Here is a 10,028-nt window from a genome sequence, read left to right on the forward strand (position 1 = left end):
TGTATATTTTAACTCTCTGTGGTCCCAATCTAGGGGAAAATGAACAGCCCGACACCCGGCCGATGTTTCTCTGTGCCGCTTCTTCAGGAGCTGTAGATATTCAACCTTTCCCACCACAATTTAAAGGGCACTCCACTTCAAACAATTCTCGCTTACATTCAATATTCACTTTACAGTATCCTAAATAGACAAAAAACTTAGTAAATTGATGTTAACCCAATCACATCACTTATCTGGTGTTGGTAGAGCACACTCCAACCTTCTTACTGGACGACTCTCGTCTCAACTGCATTGAATCCAATGGGAACAGAGATCATCTTAACACCGACTGTCAACTTAAAAAGAGCAGAGCAGCCAATCAGCAAGGACGTAAACACGGTGACGTCTGTCACTCGATCAAATGTTATAGAAAGACATTTAATTCTTGTTCCGCATTCAATCCCTTAGGGTGTAGGGTGTCTAGATATTATATCCATTTTTGTTCAGCTTGCATCAACTTTTTGTTGATGTCTCCCCCCTCCAATGCGGCAAAATTTGTTGAATGGCACAAACTTTTAGATCATTGAATGAATGTTCATTCTCCAAACAGTGTGTCACAATAGGTGCATTTACATGCTTGGTAGCCAAACTGGACCGGTGTTAAATCATTCTCATCCTTAGTTGGCGTGTGGTTTTCCCCACATACATCAGTTTGCAGGGACAAATAATAATGTAGATTACCCCCATGGATTTACATGTAGTGTGTTGGTTCAAAAAAATCTTCACTGAAGTTATATATGAAGTATCACACATCACATCGCACACCAAACATGTTCCACAAGCCTTATGAACACCCAGCTCGTGACGTGTTTGATCTTTTAGATTAGTCCCCTTAGTATAAGTAAATCTGGGACTAGTTTCAAATTCAGCATAATGTTGAAGAATATGCCAGTTATAGGAAATCACTTCCTTCATTGTTGATGCCATCGGGGAAAAGGGGATCACACATGTCAAAATGCCAGTGTTATTCTCAGATGTATGTGGCAAAAATAACCAGTCTCTATTTGTGAATTTGGCTCTCAAAAAGGACCATCTCACGCAGGATTTAGGGTATCCTCTTGCAAGAAAGTGACCACTTAGTTTGACGGCATGTTTGTGAAATTCAGTATTTGATGAACACAAGCGCTGTATCCTAAAGAATTGGCTCATGGGTATATTTTCTTTAAGCCTTCGCGGATGTGCGCTTGTGAAATGTAAAAAAGTGTTGCTACTTACAGGTTTGCGTTATAAAGAACTATCATCTGAGAATAACACCGACATTTTGACATGTGTGATCCCCTTTTCCCTGATGGCATCAACAATGGCTTCCACAAACACGTCACGAGCCGGGTGTTCATAAGGCTTGTGGAACATGTTCGGTGTGCGATGTGATGTGTGATACTTCATATATAACTTCAGTGAATGCTTCAGTGAAGATTTTTTTGAACCAACACACTACATGTAAATCCACGGGAGTAATCTACATTATTATTTGTCCCTGCAAACTGATGTATGTGGGAAAAACCACACACCAGCTAAGGGTGAGAATGATTGAACACCGGTCCAGTTTGGCTACCAAGCGTCTAAATGCACCTATTATGACACACTGTTTGGAGAATGAACATTCATTCAATGATCTAAAAGTTTGTGCCATTCAACAAATTTTGCCGCATTGGAGAGGGGAGACATCAACAAAAAGTTGATGCAAGCTGAACAAAAATGGATATAATATCTAGACACCCTATACCCTAAGGGACTGAATGCGGAACAAGAATTAAATGTCTTTCTATATCATTTGATCGAGTGACTGACGTCACTGTGTTTACGTCCTTGCTGATTGGCTGCTCTGCTCTTTTTAAGTTGATAGTCGGTGTTAAGATGGTCTCTGTTCCCTTTGGATTCAATGCAGTTGAGACGAGAGTCGTCCTGTAAGAAGGTTGGAGTGTGCTCTACCAACATCAGATAAGTGATGTGATTGGGTTAACATCAATTTACTAAGTTTTTTGTCTATTTAGGATACTGTAAAGCGAATATTAGAATTGTTTGAAGTGGAGTGCCCTTTAAATTGTGGCGGGAAAGGTTGAATATCTACAGCTCCGGAAGAAGTGGCACAGCGAAAAATCGGCCGGGTGTCGGACTGTTCATTTTCTCCTAGACTGGGACCACAGAGAGTTAAAATATACATACATATAAAAATTGAAAAATATTTAATTTTAAAAAGAAAAAGAATAGAACTGAAACGGACTTGGACCGCAGATAATTAAAAGACCAGGCGGCTTCCCTTTACAAAATGAAAAAGGAAGCACGTCGACAGGCTTGCTGAGGCGGTAAAGATATGTTCCCATGAGATTACTGAGGCTTCGAGTGGTGTCGAGCGAGAGAAAGTTTTTTGGCGTTTTTCCTTTATTTTTTGGATACATGCGTAATTATATGGAGAAACATTAAGCTCTTCATTTTTTCTTTGACATATATACGTACACCAGATATCTAGTAAATACCTCCCAGACATTTAATGGCTGCTCAAATAAAGGATTTTATGATACTTATTGAGTCCACACATATGCTATACATTTTATTTTATATGCTCTGGGGACCCAGTTTATTTTTATGTTTTATTTTGCTGTTACTGCACATACCCTCTCCTTTGCTTGACTTTGTCCATCCCATGCACTTCTCAAGCTGATCTCTTACCCAGTTATTAGGAAGAAGCACAAAGTCAGATGCAATCGGCTACCAACGTCAGTCTCGAAGACGCGAACAAGGGCAGCAGGTACGCGATGACAGCTCAGTGGGACAACCAGTGCATTAGCAATAAGGGAGCTCTTTCATATAAGCTGCAGCTACAGATTGTCAGTGGGGAGTAGTTGCTAATGACCTTCGTAAATTAAATTGAATATGAAAATTATTTCTGTCTTGCTCTCATTTAATAATACAAAAAACTGCTGCTTTCAAAAAGTGCCAGCAAAGAAGGGCCTTGGAAGGCACCTTACGGATAGGGCTTAGGTTTTATCAGCAGCAGCAGGCCTGAATTTGTCAGTAGGCACATTAGGCTGGCTGAAGATTTGCTGCCTTCCAGCTCTCTGCTTCCTGCTCCAGCCCCTCCCCTTCTAGGCAGCGTGCAGGAGGAGAGAAGGTGAGCCTGGAACAAATAAAACAAAAGGGGATCATTTTGGAGAGAATAGGAGGGATGCTAGATTGGGGGCAAGGTTAGAGAGGGAAATGCAAGGAAGAGCAGGACCAAAGCATGCTAGGGACACCTGCCACCTTCTCCTCCCTCCCCCCCACTGCAATTCTCCTCCTCTCATCTTGGATTCAGTCATCCAGGTGCAGGCACCCCGATGCTTCTTACCTTTCCCTTCTCTCCGGATCCTGGCTGTTTATCATCTTCTCCCAACCCAGATTCCTGATCTCCTGTCTGCTCGATTTTCCCCATCTCTGGTCCCCTCACCCTCTCCTCTCCTCATCCCCGAGATCTTCTCCCTATACTGATACTTGAGATCACTTTGCCTCTCCCAATAAGGGGATAATAAACTATAAAGACACAAGCAAAGTTTATCATCTGCTATAAAAGACGGAAATGTTTGTCAGTGTGCTTCAGAAATTTCACATTTTTTTGCCACAGAATCTACCCCTGAGCTGCCAATAGAAACCGTGGAGCTGTGCCCTAGACCTACTCTACTGGGTGTGTGGGGGAGGGGGTGACAGTGCCATCAGTGCCATCAGCGCCTAGGGGCATAAAATCCTAAATCTATCGCTGCCAGAAGGATTGTTACTAGGACCTGGCACTGGGGAAGAGAAAATGTGACTGTTTGCAGCTGATATGAACATTTGAAGGCCGGTTTGTGGTGGTGGTGCTGGGGGGTGTTAGATCAGATGAAAGATGATTTTTTTAAAAACAGGAAGAAATGGTCAAGGATTTGGCAATTACAATTTAATATAAATAAAATCCCCAAATCATGCATTTGGGGTACAGAAATCCAAGGACCAAAATCCTGTTTTGAAGAACTAGCAGCTGCAAACAGACAAGAAACCTGCAGGGGAGGGGTCATCATCTCTGATGAGCTCAAATTCACTGGTCAGAGCAGTAAAGGAGTTGGGGAAAGCTGTTATGGCCAAGCATTTGATTAATCAAGTAGTTGAATTTTCATTAGCCATGTTGAGAGGGATACTGACATTTGGCAGAGTTTTATAGATTTTTTTAGGGGGGGGGGGGCGTATTTTCTCTGTTATTGTAATGCGTGATGCATAATATAAATGTTAAACTGGACTGGACTGGATCCACACTAGACAATTTATTGGAAGAGTTGAAGCACAACAGCTTGTAAATAAATACATAATGGTATATTTGAGGTACATAAAGAGGGGCAGGGTTTTGTTTTTCTTCCTCTGCCCATTCGTGTCAGTGCTGGCTCCTTTGTTTCCCCTCTCTGCATCAGCCTCTGGGAAATGACAGGAGGGGAGGAGCTGGATTACAGAGCAGAGTAGTTCTTCGCTGCTTTGCAGGGCACTGGCCAAAAGAGTTGGGGCACCAGCCCTGTATGGCATGACCAGGGATAATACATGTAGCAGGACTCCCAATTCATGGGGGGGGGGGGGGGGAATGAATCTGGGGTGCTATGTAGTTCCCTCCCTCCCTTTCTTTCTCAAAGGAAAATTACATAGTAGCTGGGGTGCCAGGGTTCCTCCAGAAATGGGACAAACACACTCAGTCTAATGCGCCAACGTACGGATTGGTGGGTACTCACAATGGCTGATCTGTGTGGAAAGGTCATACACTCTTTCAATAAAGGATGGCAACCAATATTCATTTATGTAAAAGAATTGCTAATCCACACATTACAAGACGTTTATGGTGGCTCACAAAGTCTTACATCCATAAAAACACAAATAAAACCAATACAAATTAAGGGTAAGGGCAAAAAACACAGAGCTGATTGGCTTGTCAATGTTGCAGTGACTCATTCTTGAAAGCAAGTGCAAAAAAAGTAAGTTTTTAAAGCTTTCTTGAAAGAAGTAATGGTTGGTGTTCAAATGAAAAAAAAAAAGCCTTACTGTAACTCAAACAGAATGATCCAGGATAGTATTGCAAAAATTATAAAAAGCAAAATAAAAATCATCAGAAGAAAAGTGGTGGTTCCTTTATCCAAGGATCATCTTCTAGCCACTCCCTTTCCTCCAACTGACCCAGTATTTCTTCCCCATAGAGGGTGGGATGAATGTCCTCATTCACAATCATAAAACTGGGGATAACCCTCAAAAACCCCTTGTTGGTTCAAGAATAGCTGTTAAAAAAAACCCCAAACTTGTTTTGCAAGCAAAGGTCCCCAGATCTTCTCCTTTGCTGATAACTGGGAGAAAAGAGAGAAGAACCCCCAAGAACTCAGTCCTTCCAGAGATGGAGGTTTGCCCTTCTATCAGGAACTGGTCCACCCCAGACAGTGAAAAGAAACCTCTTCACTTCTCCCAAGTCATCACAAAATTCCACTCTTCTCAATAGTCCTAGCACTTTCCAAGATTCCAAAACTCCTGGGTCAGTCTACCAGGTGTCACAACTGAGGGTCCCAGCTAGAGCTGGGGGACCCCCACGGGAGCAGTCCAAAACTTCAGGGCAAGACAGGAAGTGAGCTGGAGAATCTTCTGCCTGTACCAGCCACATCCCCTGCAGGTTGAGCCCTTGGGTTCTGGTGGCTGGCAGGACTTAAGGCTGTGGATACTTGAAGCTGAAGCAAGGCTGGAGGCTGGATACAGGCTGGGCTGGTCTGGAGCATGACTGAGTAATCAGGAGCAAGGCTGAGCTGGGCTGAAGCAAGGCTGGAGGCTGGATACAGGCTGGGCTGGTCTGGAGCATGACTGAGTAATCAGGAGCAAGGCTGAGCTGGGCTGAAGCAAGGCTGGAGGCTGGATACAGGCTGGGCTGGTCTGGAGTACGGCTGGGTAGGCAGGAACAAGGCTGAGCTGGGCTGAAGCAAGACTGGAGGCTGGATACAGGCTGGGCTGGTCTGGAGCATGACTGAGTAATCAGGAGCAAGGCTGAGCTGGGCTGAAGCAAGACTGGAGGCTGGATACAGGCTGGGCTGGTCTGGAGCATGACTGAGTAATCAGGAGCAAGGCTGAGCTGGGCTGAAGCAAGACTGGAGGCTGGATACAGGCTGGGCTGGTCTGGAGTACGGCTGGGTAGGCAGGAACAAGGCTGGGCCGGGCTGGAGCAAGGTGGAGCTTGGCTGAAACAAGGCTAGCTCTTGGGACAAGTCCCAGACAAGTCCCGGACCAGGACTAGACCATACAATGGCAAGACAGGGACAGGGACAGGACACAATAAGACAAGGACAGGACAGACCAAACAGAGAACAAAGAACACAGATTCCCAAGACAGTAGGCTATATAGAGGGCCAGAAAGGCCACAAGGCCTGAAGGCCACTGGGCAAGGCATGAACAGAGGGCCTGAAGAGGCCACAAGGCAAAGCTAGACAGAACCAGAAGGTCCAGTGGCCACAGAAGAATACACAGAGAGCCAAGAAGACTCAATGACAAGGCACTGAGTTTAGCCAAAGGCAGAGTTAAATACACTGAGCCCTGCTGAGTCATGGGATAACAGAGACTGAGTGGAGCGAAGGTAGTAATAGCTCCATGGGGACCTCTGGTGGCATGGAGGCTGCCTAACAGCCAGGTTCCTAACACCAGGGGAGAGGAAAGACCTTGCACAGTCCTCTAGAGTAGTCACCGAGAGGAAAAGACCCTTTGCACATGCGCAGGAGAAAATCTATATCTCTGAGACACATCCTACAAAAAGGTGGGGGTAAAAGCAAAGAGGGACCCCAAAAATGTATAAAACCCTAAGTTGCTGGAAAAACTAGGGCAAAAACAGTAGCAGGAGCTACTACATATAAGAACAACATCAGAACCTGTAATTGTCCATATTCTGTAGCCTGTAATTTTAATTACTGTTATTAACGCTTTTACAGTATATATATTTTTCTTCTTTTTTTTCTCCTTTTAACCACTTTATGTATTACTTTAGCAACAAATGAGCAAATTTTATCACGACAAAATTTCCTGCCTCTAAATCTGATAAAAGCACCAGTGGTGCCTCTCTCGCTCATCTTCCTTCCCCTACCGGGGCTTTTCCCATGCCATGACAGTGGCAGGAGGGTTAAGATCTCTTATGCCTGCCTCGTGCAGGAGAAAGGATGGGAAGGGGGGAGGAGCCATGCTGTGTTGGGGGAGGGGCAAATGTTCTGATTGCATCTGGGTGCCAGCACCTTTCTTTCTAGAAAAAAAAAAAGCACTGAAGAAAGAGATCACTAATATTAAGTAATATCTCGCTGTGAGCGCTGAGTTCATTTCTGTAAGCCACATCTTCGAAAGGACATTGGTAAGGTATCTTTAATGTAAATTGAGATTTGGGAATGACAAATAATATCACTTTTAGAGTGGGTCCCTTGGGAGAAGCCATTAGATACCGAAACTACAAAAAGGAAATTCTTTAGCCATTGAACAGAAGATTTCTCGAAGATTTTGGAACTGTAAAGATAATATTGCTCACTGAACACGGGTGATCGACACGTATATGAAGGTCAAAGGATTGTACAAAACCAACTGAACTGTGATAAAGTCAAGAGGAGTATTAGGCATCGTTTATAGTGTGATGTTTTAGAAATATGTGTTACATTGTAACTGAAAAGTTGTTTGCAATAAAATTAAGATAAAGGGCCTATCTGGTATATGATTCCTAAGTCTATTATGATTATTCGTACGTCATGCCCTAAATTACTCCTCTGCAGGCAAAGCAAAAAAGAAAAGAAAAGGGAGAAATGATGCAAACACTCAGGTGTCTAGCGGGCTTCAGGAAGGAACCATTTTCCATAGAATGAAAAGCCCAAGGACGAGGGAGTCATCATGTGAAGCCGAAGGGAACGTGAGAAGGCAGTGGCCCTCTGGAGCAGACTTCCAGCGGAGGCGATAGGAGCCAGAGCGCAGGCCGAATTCAGACACAAAAGTGCTGGATGCACGAAAGGTTGGCTGCCATTGTTTGGCCTCCTTCTTTAAGGCTTTTCTCTTGCCACATATTTTATTTTATTTACATTCTGCTTTTCAGGCAGATCACATTCAGGTACTGGAGGTATTTCCCTCTCCCCGGAGGGCTCACAATCTTAAATTCATACCCGAGGCAAAGGAGTGGGAAGCAGCTTGCCCAAGGCCACCAGGCAGATTTGAACTCTCACTTGCAGGGCCTCTAGGGCTGCTCCCCCACTCGCGACCCGGTAATGGTGAAAGGAGGGGCAGATGGGGGTGGACTGAGTGGTCCTTAGCTGCTGACGTGGTTTTTGCTTCTAGGAATAAGGTTTAAAGAGAACCTGACAGAAAACCGGCCTTCTTGCTGCCGCCATATTCCCTTCTAGGGGATTCGTTTCTTGCATTCCATACAATTTCTTTTCTGGGAATCGACCTGAACTGCCTCCTGAATTTTGCTTATGATTAACGTTATGCAATGGGAACCAGGTAACTTTATATGCATCAGAATAAAGAGACGGCCCCCCCCCTCCTGCCTAGGAAGCTGATCTCTGCTAATTATTCGTCCTATAATAATTATAATTATTGTTAAGCTCACCTCAGACAATGGAAAGCACAGAATGTGGGTATTCCCCCCCCCCCCCCCCCGCACAAAGATTTATGTTGAAATAAACAAAGACTCTTGTTTTTACATGCTCAAATAATAATTTTAAAAAGAAGTAAGAGCCAGATTATCCAACATCCATTGCACTCAGGTGTCCTCTTACAGAGTTTGCTCTCTGTAGGTTTTAAGATGCTGTAAACTTCCTTATGGGGAACCAGAGCCAGGGCATCTCACGAGCATTTGTTTTGCAGGCTTCAGAGTCTGAGCTGGTGGCCTCATCACCAATTCTTCGCCTAAAATATTCAGTTAACTTTTAGCCACTTTCTTCATCCACGGTGGCCAAAAATAAACCAAAAAACAAAACAAACAAAACCTGTTGGCAACCACTTGTAACCATGATGGCTGCATTTGAGAAATGCTGAGAGCGCAATGCAAGAAGGTGAAAAAGAAATGAACTCCCGATGCAGTAAGCTAATGTGATGTTAATGCGTCAGGAGTTAAAAAGCGCACTGACTGGAAAATGTGCACACAAACCCGAGTTAAAAGGTGCCCTCAGTGTAGGCTGAACGCGCATTGGAACTCAGGGGAGCAGGAGAGCCTCTTAGCCATGATTTTAGGCACACAAAACACGATTTGTGCACATAAAATATGATTTACATGCACAAAAATGCTTTCAGCTCAGAAAGCCTTTTTTTTGTGTGTGCGAAGCATGATTTCAGCGCATGAATCCGATTATAGGTCCCGGCACCGGTTTCTGCTCATAAGCAGACACTAACACCGGAAACTTTACTCCACCTCGGACCAGGAGTAACATTTTCGGCATTAGGAATAACCGAGTTAAGCCAGCACACCTCTCTGCATTGAGGGGATAAGAGTTAATGCCTTCTTTTGCATGGGATTTCCATGCGAGGGCGCTACGCAGGACACAGTTTTATACGCACATTTTCTGTGCGCAATACTCCTTGTCGCATCGGGAGTAACATTTACACTCCAAAAACGTGCACACAACCAAGGGTAAAACTATGTGCTCTGCTATCCCATCTTATTACATCGGGCCCTGAATTAGGGAATCTTTGGAAACACCAGGGGACTAAGGACTAGCACAGTAGAGCCCCGACTTAACTTCTTTTCACAAGGATAGGAGCTTTTAAAAAATGTAACCACTAAAATCTCCTCAGAAATAAAATAAAAAGCAGAATGAATAGAGTCGGACTTTAATAATTCAGTTTGTTCTCTCTGCAGGTTGATTTTTCTGGTTACTAATAGAGATGGCTTGGCCCTGTGCCCCCACTTGGGGTTGCTAATGGGCTTGTTCTGGGTTTTTTTTTTGCCTGAGCATTCTCCATCTTTTTGTGAGAGCTCTGAAGAGAGCTCATGGAGTGGGATGAGTGTGTTT

The sequence above is a fragment of the Rhinatrema bivittatum genome, chromosome 5, assembly GCF_901001135.1.
Source record: "Rhinatrema bivittatum chromosome 5, aRhiBiv1.1, whole genome shotgun sequence".
Lineage (NCBI taxonomy): Eukaryota > Metazoa > Chordata > Amphibia > Gymnophiona > Rhinatrematidae > Rhinatrema > Rhinatrema bivittatum.